Source organism: Monodelphis domestica, chromosome 6, assembly GCF_027887165.1.
Source record: "Monodelphis domestica isolate mMonDom1 chromosome 6, mMonDom1.pri, whole genome shotgun sequence".
NCBI classification, from domain to species: Eukaryota; Metazoa; Chordata; class Mammalia; order Didelphimorphia; family Didelphidae; genus Monodelphis; species Monodelphis domestica.
In genome coordinates, this window is record NC_077232.1 from 176,135,169 (window position 1) to 176,150,968 (window position 15,800).

The window sequence follows — 15,800 nt, forward strand, 5'->3', positions numbered from 1 at the left end:
TCTTCTAAAGCCAAACCACTTCTATCATTACTGTACCACATAGATCTCTCAACTAATGCCATTACTTTATTTTTAGTTTGATGGAAAACTGAAATTCCTTGACTTCTTTTTCCTCAGTGACACTCAAGTGATACCACAAATGCAATGAACAAATATTAAACAGTAGCCCCCTAATTCCCCTTCTATCAATCACTGTAGCTTGATAAAAAATGTTATAGATAACTGGATAAGAATTTTGCTCAAGTACTTTTTGTTTTCCAACAATAACATATCTTGGTTCCTAGAGAACTCCAATGAAAGGGCAGTTGAGGAATTAATCTTTAAGAGAGAGAAAGAGAGAGAGAGAGAGAGAGAGAGAGAGAGAGAGAGAGAGAGAGAGAGACAGACAGACAGACAGACAGAGACAGAGATAGAGAGAGACAGAGACAGACAGAGAGAGACAGAGACAGAGAGAGACAGAGAGAGACAGAGAGAGAGAGAGAGAGAGAGAGAGAGAGAGAGAGAGAGAGAGAGAGAGAGAGAGAGAGAGAGAGAGAGAGTATGCATGTATACACATGGACAAGAGGCAGCTGACATAGAATAAAAGAACACTGGACGTGTAGACAGAGGACCTGAGGTTCAGTCCCAGCTCTGCTATTTGCTAGTTCTGTAAAACTGAATTGGATACTTCTCTCTCCAGAAATCACTTTCCTCATCTACAAAATGTGTAAATTAGAATCACTAATCCTTTGTTATTATTGTTATTACTGTGTGGGTTCAGTTGTGTCCTACACTTTCTGACCCCATTCCGGGTTCTCTTGGAAGAGATTCTCAAGCGGTTTGTTGTTTCTTCTCCATTTTAGAGGTGAGAAAACTGAGGTACTGGAGTCAAATCTGAGTTCAAATCCAGCCCCAGACTCTGGGCAAGTCATTTAACCCTGGTTGCTTTAGTTGCCTCATTTGTAGGAAGAAATGGCAAACCACTCCAATGTCTTTGTCAAGAAAATCCCAAACGGAGCCATGAAGAGTCAGATATGGCTGAAATGACCAAACAATAAGTACTTTGCTTCAGTTTTTCATCTTTAAAATGAGCTGGGAAGGAAATGGCAAACCACTCCAGTATCTCTGCCAAGAAAAACTCCATAAAGGGGTCAGGAAGAGGCACAAACAACTAAACAAGAAGCACAACAAATAAAAATATTGATGACAATTATTATCCTGTGAATATGACTAAGATGGTTTTACTATACCTGTGGCTAGAGACAGTTATGCACAATGGATTTATAACTTTGTCAGTATGGGTCACTCCTGGCATGGGAACTCTCTCCAACATACCTAACAAATCCAACACCATTGCCCAGGTGGCTTAGGGAGGTCCAGTGACTCACCACAAATCATGCCTACAGTTATTGTCCGAGGCAGTATTTGAACCAAGTCCCCCTTGACTTCAGGCCCAGCACAGTATGGTGAAGTCCATACAGTTAGTCAGTGAAAAAAAGGACAATTCCCTAAGCTGTAGAAGTGAACCAGTCAGAACTTTCAAGTAGATGTCCATTTTCATACAACGGTCCGGCACTTAATATAACCACGCGATTCTAGGATGTCCACATTTATGCATATACTTTTGTTTATGTGCTTATGTCGCATATTTTTATATTATCTTATTTGCATATGTTGTCATATTGGTTATGACAACATATGCAAATAAACCCCATAACAATTTGAAAATGTTGCAAACCAAATATGCAATCTGTCAAGCATAATCAGCCATGCTACTCAACAACTGGACTATATAATTCACTCCAAAATATATATGTGTGAGCTTGTTTCTATCATCTTAAGTTTCAGCACAGATTTCTAGAAATTCATGCCAACAGTTTTGCATGTTCAAAAAAACAATTTTTGTAGATCTATCTGACTGGTACTTAAATGCAAGAAAAATTTCTTCACTTGGCATATATCAGGGTCAAATTTTCCTCCTGTTTATATCACAAAACTCTTTTTTCACAGCAACAAGAAATCATAATCAAAATCCCTCAATCAAGACTCTGCCCAAATGTTAAGTTAAAATGGGGGGGGGAGGGAGATATTAGAAAATAAATTCAATTTGCATTGCATTTAATACCATTTATGATGTAGCCATAAGCAATTCCCTCTTGTTTGTAAGATGTATTTGTGCAGGGAAATCGAGGAGAGATTGGCACTTGGTGTCAAAAACCAAAGCAGGAGGCATCAAAGAATATCAAGCACTTTAGTGCAAAGGAACATTTGAGACCATTTCAACACATCGGTCCAAAATAAGCATTACCTTGGTCTGATTTTTCACAAAAGGAAGCAGGTTTCCTGTCAGATGACACCATCTCTTTTGGCTCTGTGGGCAAAGAAGGGAAGAAATTAATAAAACCAACCTTTTGTCTTTACACTTTCTTTAAATGCTTCTTAAAGAAGATTCATTAATCATAAAGGTCAGAGCAGAAAACCATTAACCAAAAAAGCCAGATTCATTCAGCAGCTGCCTGGGAGCAACTTGAGGTTAAATGTCAGCTAACTTCCCAGAAGGCTTCGGCTCCCCCGCAGCTGTGAGAGGAGCCACTACAGCAAGGCTCAACCTTGTTGTCTTGGTTTCACCCCTCTTTTCTCAAATGGGAGTCAAAAACTGGCAGCTTAACAAGGAAAGCCACTAGCTGCCAGGATTTCAAAAGAGAAGAATTAAGTCTTGTTGGGACTGAACATTTATTTGGATTAGAACAGAATAAACTGCAGCTAAATTTGCAGTTATCTAAACAGGCTTCCTCTCTAATGATCATATACACTAAAATATTCATGCAAGTTTGAGGGGGGGTTGCTATTCAATCTGTTAAAAATGTTTAAGGCTGAATGGGGCATTGTGAGACCACTGTAAATAAATAATTTCAGGAGTTTACTCTCCGAGGGAAATGCCATTTGAAAACTTTTGCCTGCTTTCAAGAAAGAGGAACAGTTTTAAGGAAGACAAAAAAAAAACAAAAATGTATTTGGGAAGAGATAGGCTGATCCCCTTCTTCAGCAAATGAAAGTCTAAAGAAAAAGTCCATAACAGTTATTAACATGTATTTATTTATCTGAAGGTTCCCATAATAATATCTATTGATCTTTTAAACACAATCTATTAAGTACTTTCTACATGTCATGCTAAACTCTGGGGATGCAAAGATAAACCAGTACCAATCCCTGCCCTCATGGAACTTACATTCTAAAAGGTAGCAGAGAACACGTATGCAGAGATATTCAAGATACTTGCAAGGTAAATGGCAGATAACATGAGAGCAATGATTCTCAAGATTTTTTGGCCTCAGAACCCCTTTAAACTATGAAAAATTATTGAAAACTCAAAAAACCTATGTATATAGGTTATACTTTCAATATTTACTGTATTTAAAATTAAAACTGATTAGTTTCAAAAGAAATTTATTTGTTTTATAATCTGAATAATAAAATCATCACATGTTAACATGAGTAACATATTTTAATGAAAAATTATTGTATTTTCAAAAATTAATGAGAAAAGTAATATTGTTTTATGTATTTTTCAAATCTAACTCACAATGGAAGACATTGTTTTGATTGAAATATATGAATAAAATCATGCCTCATAGATAGTTAGAAGAAAGGAGCATTTTAAAAGACAAATAATGTCATACTATTATTATAAAATTGTTTTGACCCAGTGGACCCCCTTGAAAGATGCATACTTTGAGAAGCTCTGCCTTATAATAAATGCACAAGCAACTGAGTCTCAAAGGAAACCAAGTAAGAAGCGAGGCATTGGAGGAGGGAAGAACAGTAATATGCTTTATAAAAGTCCATGTTTCTTATGGACAGGAACTCTACATATAGACTGGACTAGACTTGAAGAGTCTGTAGACCTCAAATAGAACAATGAATAAGGCAATATCCATTAAGGGTCCAGAATAGGCATAGCTATGGACTAAATACCTATCTCCCAGAACTTAAGGCAGAACTCTGAGAAAGGTAATAACAAACTTTGACCAGAGGTATCAGATTTGCCCAATGACATGTCATGGCATTAGTAACAATTATAATGGACTAAGAGGCTAGGTTCTAGTTCCAGTTCTATTTTGACCTACATAACTTTGGGCAAATAAATTAGGCTTTGATTCAGTTTACTCATTTGTAAAATAGAGATAGTAACAACTGCCCACACTGTTTCACAAAGCTCTTTGTTATAAAGACCTATTAGTAATGATATTTTACCTTAATATGGAACTTTATAGTTTTCAAAATGCTTTCATATACATGATCTCCTGAAATTAACTGTAATCATCTTAGATAAATAATTTGAGGGTCCCTACCAGCTATAATGCGCTAAAGGTCTATGAATCTATGAGATAATGGCTATAACTCTAATTTTAAAAGTATATAATGCTATATAACTATCATTTGATTAATATTATGATTATCTTATTATCTTTTCAATCTTCCCTTTGTCTAAGATCATCTTTTTTAAAAATATCACTTTAATATCCATATTCTAGTTTGAACAAGGAAATGTTTATCAATAAAGGCAGCTCAGCAATCTGAGGTGCTATTTAGTATTAAGAGGACATTTTTAAGGGCTAATCCTTTCTACAGAACATCTTACTATCTCCTTCTTTAATCAACAATCTGATCAAAAGACAAAGGTTGAGGCAAAGGAGTGTGGAAATAATGAAAAGGGCCCTAAAACAGGAAATCAGAAGTGTTGGGTTTAAAATCCAGTTCTGGCATCTACAAGTTGAAAAAGAAGCTGAATTAGATGATATCTAAAGTCCCTTCTAGATATTACATTCTCAATCTATAAATTAATATAATATAATATAAATAAAAGGAAGATGCCTTTTCACACAAAAGAATATGTGAAAGGACCCAGATTTGTGAGATTTTTTTTTTTGGAAAATTTTATTTAGTCAATTTAGAACATTATTCCTTGGTTACAAGAATCATATTCTTTCCCTCCCCTCCCCCACCCCTTCCCATAGCTGAAACACAATTCCACTGGGTTTTACATGTGTCCTTGATCAGAACCTATTTCTATGTTCTTGTTTGCACTGGGATGTTCATTCAGAGTCTACATCCCTAGCCATATACACTCGACCCATGTAATCAAGCAGTTGTTTTTCTTCTGTGTTTTTACTCCCACGGTTTTTCCTCTGAATGTGGATAGTGTTCTTTCTCATAGATTCCTCCAAGTTGTTCAGGATCACTGAATTGCCACTAATGGAGAAGTTCATTACATTCAATTGTGCCACAGTGTATCAGTCTCTGTGTACGATGTACTCCTGGTTCTGCTCCTTTCTCTCTGCATCAATTCCTGGAGGTCGTCCCAGTACTCTGAGATATTTTGAAAGCTTACCTGATATTTTTCCAGGATGGTTGCTGACTGCCATGCTTTGCCTCCAAAGATTGTCAAAGGAGTGCACATGGGATGATGGTACCCTTCTATATTCAATCCAGGATTTAATGGTTCACATTCACATAATATTTTAAAGTATACAAATACTTTCCTCACAGTAAAGTAAGTAGCATAAATATCCCTATGGAAACTCAGGGCAAAGAAGTTTAGTGACTTGTCCAATTTCACAGGGTCTGAGAAAACATGACCTCAGACATGCCACTTTAACTTCTCTCGGCCCTAGAAGGTGCAGACTTTGAATTTTTCACTATAATAAGAAGTATACATCTAAAGCCAAAAGATAATATTATTTGCAATAGGGAAACACTAGAAGTTTTCCCGATAAATATAGAAGTAAAGCAAATATATACTCCTTCCCAACTGTTACTTGGCAGGGCTTTTAGAAATGCTAGTAATATTATAACAAAAAACAGACATTGAAACCATAGATATATGATGAGTTTTTGTTTTTTGTTTTTTTTTTAATCCAGGGTTTGCCAATACAGTGCTTTAAAATTTGCAAACACTTTCCATAGATTTCTTTACTTAAACACCACAACAAGGAAGCAAAATAGATCATTGAAAACTGTTTTGTGATTTATCTATAATTTTATTGCTTTAAGGAATAGATGTAGAAACACCTTCTATTGATAGAAGTATGCACTTTCTTTGCAATTTAAACTATTAAAATATATTATTGGCCCTACTTTTCAGAAAAAATGTTGTGGAACCTCAGGCCAAAGAGGTTAAGCAATTTGTCCATTGTTACAAAGTTATAGAAAACATGACCTTAGACCTGTCAATTTAACTTCTCTGAGCCACACAGGACACAGAAGGATCTTTTTAAACATAAAAATTACATATATAAAACAAAAAGTTAGTACTATATGCAACAAGAAATATAAATACTGTAATCAGAAGTGGGCTTTGAATATATTCCTTCCTTACTCCAAGTCAAGCATTCCGTTCATTGTCACACCATTTCCTAATTAATAAAATACCAATTCATGAACTATTGGTGTATCCAAGATTGAGTTCCCTCCTCCATGAATCTGAGCGAACACAGGTACTGACTTCTCAAACTATGACACTGAGGCTGATGACATGCAGAGACAAACTAGCTAAGCATATTGCAAGAAAACAGAACTTAAGTTTCTTCAAGAGAACCCTGACCAGCCCTATGAAATAATGACACAAATTCTCTACCCAAATGATTAGGTTACCATAACCTGACTGGACTCAACTGTTGAACTAAAGCTTCCAGAGATTGAGAAGCAAACATGGCTGAATATACTTGAGGATGGAAATCAGGGGAGTCCTTAGTTCTCTATATGATAGAGAGCAGGGCAGAGCTCTAATTCAAGAAGTAAGCAGGTAAGCAATCTACATTTATGCACCAAAAGATGCTCCTGTCAAATTCAAGTCAATTCACCAAGCATTTAGTAAGTGCCTCCTGTGTGCAAGGCACTATGATAGAAGATGGAAATAGTAAAACACAGTAACAAATATTTCCTCACCTTCATGGACTCTCTATAGAAAGCATTCTATATCCCACCTCCTCTGCAGAAGTGGTTCCCATACCTGAAATAAATGCCCTCCTCTTCTCTTACAACAGATTCTTTTAAAGCACAGCCCAAGTGCCATTTTCTAACTTCTGAGGGCTTTCTGCATCCCCTCAGTTGTTATTCATTCCCATTCTCTCTCTCTGAATAATTACTTTGCTGTATGTACATTTCTTCACTTACTTTGTATACATGTTGAATGTCCTTAGGAGAAAGGTTAAAACTAATTAAAACAGTGACTAGCTTAGTTTTTTATCTTGGTATTCCTCAGATCTATATCACAATATCTTACACTCAGTAAGCACTCACTAATTATTTATTGAACTGAGTAGAAAGGATTTTACATTCTACTTGAATTTAAGTTTACATGCAACAACTTGAAAGTTGTAGGAAGTAGAGATATACTCTGACTTTTAGTCAAAGAACTTTTATTTCAAAGTCAAACTGCCATGTTCTATTGTAAAAAATAGACTCGAATACAGGACTACAATCCCCATGAGCCTTTGTTCCACTTCCCCAGAATGCCTTGTAATCTCACCTGGGCCGAGATCGAGAAGGTATTTAAGCGGATTCAAAGGCTTTTGAAGGCTCTTGGCTCTTTTTGGACTTCCGTTTTGGAGCAGGCTCGTCTCTTGCGTGATGTGAGGTTATTTTGTCTAGGCCTCTGGCCTAGGCACATGTTTCTTACTTGTATATTCTTTAATCTTTAGCCTTTAATAAACCTCTAAAAAATATAATACTCCTTGCAGAGAGAAACTAATTTCTACCTGCCTCAGTCTCCCCATCTCCCCTAAATTTTAATCTTTACCCTATGTGACCTTAAACAAGTCGCTTCCTGGGTCTCAGTCTCCTCAAATGTAAAATGAATAGTTAGACTACGTGATCTTCTCAATCTATGATCATTTTTTTCAGTTTCTTGAAATCTGGATTTCTTCTCTATAATTTCTCCCCAAAGAAGTCAGCAATTACATCATGGTTACCAAATTCAATGGTCTTTCCTGCAGCTTCATTCTCCTTGAACTTAGTATATCATTTGTTCACTTTTGACCACCTCCACCTCTCTTTTCCTCCAATTCTTTTCTTCCTTGTCTTTGCCATCATGCTAATCTGGCCACTCTCCTGTATCTCTGATACATCTTTGTCTATCCCCTTAGCTCATTTTGTTTCCTCCTCCTACAAAACTCTGGATAATCCTAAAGCCCTATCTTTATCCGTCTCCTAAAATACTCAAAAATAAGTCTTTTTCCTGAGAATTTTTATAATATGTTGTACTTCTCCTTTTTTATCTATACTAAGTTATATGGCATGTTTTTCTTGGGGATTTGGAGACAGATTTTGTGTGATTTTCTTGGTTTGGGGAACTCCAAGTGAAGAAACTCCCTCTATGTATTAAATATTCTTAGAAAATTATTAAATTATTTCTATATTCATTGTACAAAATGGAATAGTATATAACTGTGGAAGCTTTGCCTTAATGAGCATTGTTCGAGTAAAATCAAAATTATGTCTGAACTATATTTACATCTTCTATACACTATCTTTTATGTATAGTACATGCTTCTTAATTGTCCATCATGGAATAAATGTCACTTCTTTCCCCAAAACACATAATAACTCTTTGTTGTACACCATGGAATATTCTTATGAAGAGACAGAAAAAGCAATAATTTTCAGATTATGACTTGAAGAGTTCTGGAAAAGACACACTGGTCTAAAGACAATGTTTCCCAAGGGTAATAATGATGGAAACCAGCATTAGGTATACAGTCCTTTGCATACTATCCTATAATTTTTCTATATCTTTTAAACTGAATATAAGCCTGGGATAAGAAATACATTAAAATAAACTTATTCTAAACTGGTTTATTAGATTACTCTCTTCCTCAAAAAAGGAACCTGATATAACATTAAATTCAGTACCTTGGAGAAGGGTAACTAAAATTTAGGACTAGGGAAGGTTCTGAACTGAGTAAAAACTGGTATAAATGATAAATTTAATTCAGTAACCTTGTAAATGTGATTACGATCTCTTTAAACTGAAAGTAGAGAAATGGAAAAGAGGAGAAAACTAAATCCAACAATACTTATCTCACAGAAAAATAGGTATAATATAAAAAGAGTATCAGAGGAGAGAACCAGTAATTCTCAGGAGACAAAATCCAAAAGATGTAATAATGAAACACATAGACTTAAATACCTATAAGTAAATACAAAAAATATGAGAAATGAAAATAATGAAATGACCTAGGATGGAGGAGTAGTGGATGTTAGCAAACATCCAATCCAGTATCCTTAATTCTCAGATAAGGAAACTGAGATCTACAGAGGTGAGATGATGTTTAAAGAATCACAGGACTTGAAAATTTGAAAGGATGTCAGCAACTATCTGCTTCAATCAGTATATGAAAAGAACGTATATGATATCATTCCAAACAAATGGTCATCAAGTCATTATTTAAAAGTCTCTGAAGGGGAAATCAACTACTTCTCAAGATAATCCAGTTAATAAACAATATATTTTTTTTAAAAAAAAAAGCAATACAATTAAGAACTACTATTCTCAGACTCCACAGCTGGGAAGCCATATTGCCTCTCCAATACAATGAGATAAATTTTTCCTTTGATTATCATTGCAACTTGTTAAAAGGGAACTCAAAACTATAATTAACCTATTTAAAAGTATACTTTTTCCAAAAGGAACGGAATAGATTAAAATTGATGACAGGTCTATATATTATGAATGTATACTGATATGAAGAAATTCTTAATTATGAAAGCGATTCTAAACATTTTGGGGGTATGGGTTAACAGTAACTTTTTCAAAAGGGAGAAGAAGCAACAAGACAAATTACTATTCTAGATCTAATCCTGACCAATTAGAATAAATTTGTCACCAAAATAGAGATTATGATAAAGTTGTAAAGAAATAACAAATCTGTCTTTGAATTCATGATAGGGATGGATGCCATGTTCCCATGTATACTTAGATTTGGCAAAGCTAAATTCAAGGAAAAGATAAATAGATTTGTAAGATATAAGCCTACATGGGATGTAGATCCTGATTCCCAAGAACAAATTCCTGATGATACAATGACAAATGATTTCAATGAGGAAGAAAAAGAAAGCATACAAAAAAAAACCCACTGTGGATTTCATCAACCAACTAAAACTTGTAAAAGGCATAAACAAGAGGATAACTCATATACAATTACTTAAGTACACTATCAGCTGTACTAAATTTTTGAGTGAGATGCTAAAGTAGTAATTGCTAAATGCTAAGAATGACAAAAAGCTCCTCTTCAGTTATATTAGAGATGACAACAATCAAAAGTTGGGTTGGATCCCTGCTCAGGGAAGATTTTCAAGGAAAGAATATGTTTTATATTTCCCCTGTTGCCCCCCTAAAACCTCTAAATTCAAGACTAAGAGGGAACAGTTAGACAAGTAGAAGAACCAAGAGAGCAAGAGAGAGCAATTTAGTGAAGACTTGAAGAGGAAGAAATACCTATGAGGAAATCTTTTGTAGGTCTCTGAATCATTAATGCAGATTGTAAATCCCTGACTGCTTTGACTACATTACTTATTTTTAATTCCATGAGGAAGGGACAGGAAGGATAGAGAACCAGCTTTGAATTTTGGAGATACTATCTCTAACATAAACTATCTGTGTGACAATGGACAAGTCATTTAATCTCTTAGTATCCCAGGTTAGTTACCTGTTTCCTCTTTCATACGGCCATAAATCTGGGAAGATATTAGTGTCCCTAAAGTATTACCCCAACCTTGAGAATATGTTCTGTACTGGATCCTAGAGTAGAGAAAACATTGTCAGGTAAACATCACTTCAGAGAAAATTTCTTATCATATGACCCTTGATCTATAAAGTCTGTTTTAGACACAACCTCATAAGAGGTGGGATTATTCAGTTCTAACAGAAGACCCATATATCCAGAGCAAATTCCAGGTGTTGTCCAGTTCATCATCAGCATCTGAGACATTGCAGTGGCTAAGATTACATCTTTAATAAATTTTAAGCGAGTAAACCATTCATGAGTATCTTCCATTGTGTCGGGCAATAAGAATCTTTTGAGGTCAAGAGCAAAATACTTTCAAAGACAGTTCATACATTCTGGACTAACTATTCCTGCTTTAAGTTGTAAGTGGGTTGCTGATCAGAGGACTACTTTTTCACACTAATGAAATCGAAGATTCAAACCAAAAATATAAAAAAATAATAATTCTGTACAGTAAAACCTGTCCTATAAAAGGATTAACACAAAATGACTCCCTGGTATCAGTAGGATTGAAAAACATTTAAATGGAGTGAGAGAATTCACAGGGAAGAGAAAGGAGACAACTGAGTTAAAGCAAGGAGAAATGGTATTGATTTTCTGAGGGAAAACAATTTTCATTAATTTTGTATCAAGCCTGCCAAAATTTGATATCTTGGTTTCTAGTGAATAATTTTTGAGTAGAACTGTCTGTATGCCCAGAATCTAAGTCTCATGGAGAGGGGGATTGCCTTGTTTCTATAGAAGAATGACTAATATCTAGCATTCACAGAAACACAAATCAACATATTTCACAAATCAAGATCTCTGGAATTCCAGAGATCCAAGGAGCTTAAAACAAAAGACAACAAGGAAAAAAATCATTTGGAACCCATATCTACATGGAAAGTATGCAGATTAAAGAGTAACCAAAGTCTTCATAACAAATGAAATCTGCCCCATGAGCATTTCTTACAAAAAATTAAAGCTATATTTTCCCTGGAGTAACATGCCTTACCAGGAAAGATGGCCAAAATTTAAAAAAACTGAACTGTGATATATCAACATAACATTTCATTTCTATAATATTAAAATGTGGAAGGAATAATGGATAGAACTTACCTCAAAATCAAAAAGTTCTGGATTCAACTTCCACATTTGAAACATGATGATTGTGTGACCCTGGACAAGTTATTACTTCTCAGTGCCCCCAGGCAATGCTTTAAGAGTATAAATAGCAGAGAAGGTGCCAATCTGCATTGATATAGGAAGCTCTCTATACTGAAAAAAATCATAGGTCTAATTGAAAAATGTTTTTAATATGATTATTCTTTGGGGAAGATATGCCTCGATACAGATTTAATATATTTATTCTCTACTGTCTAAAGTTATAGTATTGTTCTACTGGTATGAATGTCTCATGCCCTAGGTTAACCTATGATCCCATTTTAAAATATATCACAGACTCTCAGAGCTGGAAAGGACCTCAGAAGCCATCTAATGCAAGGCATTGTTTTGGTGATACTAATAATCATGACCTTAATATTTCTCAAATATAAAAACTGAGGAGCTGGGCACTTTGCATGTGTGCTCTGAGGGATGAAAATCTTCATGGGTTGTGTTGAGCTGTCTGTGACTCTGAGAGAGTAAGAGACCCATCCTTCATCTCCTCCTCTTTCTACAAAATGAATTTAATTGCAGATTTACCCAAATAAAAACTAGGTGTCACATTCCACCGAGTGAACACTAGTGCAATAACCCTGACATAATGAACTCATTATCCTCCATAGGCAAACATTTTTGAATACTGCATACTCTATGTTTAGAATAGAATCAGCTAGTAAATAAACAATACTTAATAATCAGAAACAATATATAATACAACATCTGCTCTAAACTCACTCTATACTGAGAACACAAACGTCTCATCTGCTCCCTCAACATAGTATCTATCTGAACCAAAGAGTGCTAGAAAATGTACAGTTAAAATCCTCCCTTGAATAAATAGTATTGTAAATAAGTCGGTCTTTCATGAGGGGTTGAAATCATGTCTAGCTAGTCATCAGAAGACATTTTGGAATCAAGATATTGGGTCTGCCCAGGGCATGAAACAAAGGATCCAGTGTCAACTAAAACCTATGATGAAAGACAGTAAATATATGTGTGTCAAATGGCAAGGCAGATAGTAAAATGTTTCTATATTTTGTAGAAAACATATGGTTGGATATATCATATTCATTAATCTTTGAGACCCTTGGTTATCAACCCTTGGAAAAAAGAGATTAATCTAAATTTATACCTGTGTTCTTCTAAGTAGTACCACCTGGTAGTAGCTACTGAAATTGCAGGACTAACCATAGAAGGAAATATCCTTTTCCCCCAATATCAAAGTTCAGTGGGGGAGGGAAGATAATCTGGAAGTATTTTAATACATATTTAAATGAATAAGTACTTCTTTATAAAAATGGAAAAAATCTTATTTGTTATATGCATGGCTCTGTAGGAGGGGGAGGAAAGAGGAGAAGGATGGTGGGGAACATTTTAATGATGATGTAAAAGACAGAAGACATTACTAAAAACTTACTTAAAATTTTTTAAAGGATCCCAATCTAAGAAAGTAATAGATACACAACTTGAACTCAGTTTCTCTCTGTCTTCAAATCCTGGACTTTTTATTGCACCACTTTAAAATTCTATAGTATTGCTAACTGGCTTCTTCAAGAGCATTTATCTCAATGACTAATACAGACTCTGACTCAGGAATTAAATGATCTGGGTTCAAATCTCACTTAGTACCCAAATGACCTTGGGTCACCTGGGCAGTTCACTTATTTCCTCTGTTTCCTCTGCTACTTTATATTGCTGGGGGAGTGATCCATAGGTCTCAGTTTTTTTTTTTTTAACTGGGAACACAATCTTGGACCAATTCAAACAAGCTAGGATCATTTAAAGTATGGAATAAAGCAATATACTTCATTTTAATTTTCTAAGGATTAGCCTAGCTCAGTTGGAAGAGAACATCACCTGGCTGTCTGCTGAGGGAAGAAGATTTCTGTCATGGCAACAGGTAGTCTCATTGATAGTTATATTAAGCTACAACAATCTAAACTCCAAACAGTACTCACAATAGTGACATTACAGATTCTTACTTTATAGATATATAACAAACACAACAATAAAGTAAAACATGTGAAACTTCTGCCCTTTTCAATAAAATTGTTTTAGCTTCTGTATTATAATTTGTAAAGCTAGAACAAGTTGTGGTACATAATTGTAATGAAATATTATTATGCTATAAGAAATGATGAACAGGAAGATTTCTGAAAAACCTGGTAAGATATACATGAACTGATGCAAAGTGAACAAAATCAGAAGAATATTGTATGCAGTAGCAGCAATATTGTATGATAGACAACTGTGAATGGCCTAGCTATTTTCAGTTACACAGTGGTTGAAAATAATCCCAAAGATGCATGTTAAAAATACCATCTGTCTATAGAAAAAAAAAACACCTGATGAACCAAAATAAACATTCAAACATTCTTCTTTTTTTTGTCCAAGATCACTTCCACAAAATAATCACAATATAGCAAAATATTTAGAATGACTGTACATGTAAAAATCTATATCAGATTAGTTACTATCTCAGGGAGAGGGAGGGGATGGAGAGTGGAAGGAAAGAGATAACCAATTTAAAAAAAATAAATGTTAGAAATTGTTTTTAAATGTAATTGGAGGAAAATAAAATATTAAAATAAACATTTCTAAAGCTGCTTTTGCTTAAAATGGAGTTCATTTTAAAAAATAAGAAAAATGCATACTTTTATCAGATATTTGCTCTATGATTCCAGTTGAAGACACAGAAAAAACAAAATAATTATTACTTCTATTAAACTTTCTTTATTCATTTTAAAAATTCGTTCATTCAATGAACACTTTCTTAAGTGCCTACTATGGACAAGTCAATACAACCTCTTAGGGGGAAAAACAAAAATAATTTTCTACCCTCAAGAAACTTACAATCTAGTAAGAGAAGGAAAAAACACAATCAAATCCAATAAAATGGGAACTATTCTTCTTCGTGCTGAGGCCATGCTGCTTCTGGAAAAAAATGACATTTTCTATTGTAACTTTTTGACAATGAATTTAATTTTGAAGGCATAAGCTTCAAAACTTACTTCATCCTAAACATCAAGCCTTCAAACCTACTAAATGGTACTATGTGGTACTATTTAAGGGAGCACAGATCCAATATTTGGACTCCTTCTTCAAGGTCTGATAAGCAAAAGACACAAAGATTGATGACTGTGGTCTGTCTAGCTGCACATTTTCTATAATATACAACTAAAAGATCATAGAGATTTAGAATTGGAAGAGATTTTAGAGATAATCTAGTCCAATCATCTAAAATTAGAATACTATCCCTGAGAGATAATTATCATATCAACAATATCATATAAGTATAATATTAAATATTATATAAATAACCATAATTATCACCTAATAAAGGCATAACAATAAACTGCCTCCATTCTCTATCCCTGTTACTCCTCAGATCAAAACTCCCCTGGATCCCATTCCCTTCTTTGTTTTTTCTCTTCCAATTAAAGAGTAAGTTCCATGAGGGCAAGGATTGACTCCCTTTTCAATTTTTTTTTCTTGTTTACATCTGGTTTATTCTTTGATATAACTGACTAACTTAATGCAAAGTCCAGGTAACCTTCACTCATACATAAAAGAGGAAACCGAGTTCAGGAAAAAGAAGGCTTTCTTTTTTACTCCCAAAGGACACAGTGACACTCAAGCCCAGAGTTTAGGTCTTTTGGCTCTCCTTTAGAATTCTGCATAGTATGCTATTAGGTACCCAGCAAAAATCTTTCCTGGGCCAGGAAAAGATGGATAGTTAGATGATGATGATGATGATGATGATGATGATGATGATGATGATGATGATGACGACGACGACGACGACGATTATTATGATGATGACGACAACGATGATGATGATGATGATGATGTTGATGATGATGTTGATGTGAATGTTGATAATGGGTTTGT

General features: G+C 34.7%; 1 protein-coding gene across 6 annotated transcripts in view; it reads right to left on the reverse strand.

Annotated features, from left to right (window-relative positions):
* The window catches only part of INPP4B (inositol polyphosphate-4-phosphatase type II B), a 1,027,382-nt gene that overhangs the window by 846,491 nt on the left and 165,091 nt on the right, over window positions 1-15,800 (reverse strand). For all 6 annotated transcript variants that reach the window (XM_007496289.3, XM_007496287.3, XM_056802732.1 and 3 more), the window contains exon 2: window positions 2,288-2,350. The gene's annotated coding sequence lies outside the window, so the exon portion shown is untranslated. The remainder of the gene's footprint in view (window positions 1-2,287; window positions 2,351-15,800) is intronic.